Source organism: Otolemur garnettii, unplaced genomic scaffold (assembly GCF_000181295.1).
Source record: "Otolemur garnettii isolate 467f Iridium unplaced genomic scaffold, OtoGar3 scaffold00020, whole genome shotgun sequence".
NCBI classification, from domain to species: Eukaryota; Metazoa; Chordata; class Mammalia; order Primates; family Galagidae; genus Otolemur; species Otolemur garnettii.
Window position 1 is genome coordinate 18,724,329 of NW_003852415.1, and position 1,949 is coordinate 18,726,277.

The 1,949-nt window shown below is 40.4% G+C and overlaps 1 protein-coding gene across 3 annotated transcripts in view; it reads left to right on the plus strand.

Moving 5' to 3' along the window:
• GOLGA5 (golgin A5) overlaps positions 1-1,949 on the plus strand; it is a 41,304-nt gene that overhangs the window by 31,818 nt on the left and 7,537 nt on the right. The gene's annotated exons all lie outside the window — the stretch shown is intronic.

Genomic DNA, 1,949 nt, shown 5'->3' on the forward strand with positions numbered 1-1,949 from the left:
TTGTTGTAGAGACGGGGTCTCACTCTGGCTCACTCTGCCTCAGGCTGGTCTTCAGCTGGTCTGGAACTTGGCTGAGCTCAGGTGATCCATCCGCCTTGGCCTTCCACAGCGCTGGGACAACAGGCATGAGCCACCACTCCCGGCTGCATTTCCCTAATTATTAGTGATGTTGGGCATTTTCTCCTATGTTTATTAACCATTAATAACTTCTATTAGGCTATAACTGCCATAGATTGTGATTCTTCTGATGGCTCTGGGCAAAATAAATTGAGAACTTTCTGAAAAGGATTCACCATTCTACATGCCATTAAATATATCTGTGATTCATGGGTGGGGGGTAAAATACTAATCTTAGCAGGAGTTTGGAAGAAGTTGACTACATCTCTCATGGATAACTTTGAGGAATTCTAGACTTCAGTGAAGAAAGTAAATGCGGATGTGGTAGAAATTGCAGGAGAACTAGAACTAGAAGTGGAGCCTGAAGATGTGATTGAATTACTCCAATCTCGTGATAAAACTTGAACAGATGAGTTGCTTCTTATGGATAAGCAAAGAAAGTGATTTTTTGAGATCTAAGTCACTGTTGGTGAAGATGCTGTAAACATTGTTGAAATGGCAACAGAGGATTTCAAATATTACTTAAACTTAGTTGGTAAAGTAGCAGCAGGATCAGAGAGGATTAACTCCAGTTTTGAAAGATGTTAATAAAAATGCTATTAGGCAGCATTGCATACCCCAGGGAAATCTCTCATAAAAGGAAATGTCGGTCTGTGTACAAACCTTATGGTTGTCCTATTGTAAGAAATTGTCACAGCCACCTCATTCTTCAACGCCACCACCCAAATCAGTGAGCAACCATCAACATCAAGACAAGACCCTCCTCCAGCAGAAAGATTACAACACTGAAGTCTCAGTACATTGTTTCTTTAGACATAATACTAATACATACTTAACAAACTACAGTATAATATAAGCATAACTTTTATACACACTGAGAAACCAGACATTCATATGACTCACTCCATTGAAATATTCACTTTATTGTAGTGGTCTAGAACAGAAGACATAGCGTCTCTGAGGTATGCCTGCATGTCAGTGGTCAAATAGGCACATAGGTAGGTGCTCAGAATTATCAGTAAGGTACACTACCACATTCTAGAATGGCTGAAATTAAAATGATTGTCAGTGCCAGCTGTTGGTGAGAATGCAGCGTAACTAGAACTCTCTTACTCACTTTGGAAAACTGGCTACTTCTGATAAGGTTAACATTTAACCTGTGACCCTAGATATTGACTCCATAGAAATGAAGGCATATGTCCACAAAAAGACTCATACGTTAATATTTCTAACATGTTTGTTCATAAATAGCTCAACTTAGAAACAACCCAAATGTCCATCAACAGGTAAATGGAGAAACAAATTACCAACCACTTGTCGATTTAAAAAAAAAACCACACACAACAATTTGGATGACTTTTTTTTTAAAAATCCACCCACAAAAGTATTCATACTGTGTCATTCCATTTATAGGAAATTCAAGGCAAAACTAAATTCTGGTGATAGAAATCCGAACAGTGGTTGTCTGGGGTAAAGGAAATATTTTGTGTTTAGACCTAGGTGTTTGTTATATAGTTACACATTTGTCAGAACTCATTGTATGCATAAGATCTGGGTATTTCACCACTGGATGTCAATTCCTTTCTTCTTCTCCTTCTTCTTTTTTTTTTTTTTAAGAGACAGAATGTTGGCTCGGCACCTGTGGCTCAAGCGGCTAAGGCGCCAGCCACATACACCTAAGGCGGCAGGTTCGAATCCAGCCCGGACCCGCCAAACAACAATATTAGCTGGGCGTTGTGGTAGGCGCCTGTGGTCCCAGCTACTTGGGAGGCTGAGGCAGGAGACTCGCTTGAGCCCAGGAGTTGGAGGTTGCTGTGAGCAGTGAAGCCATG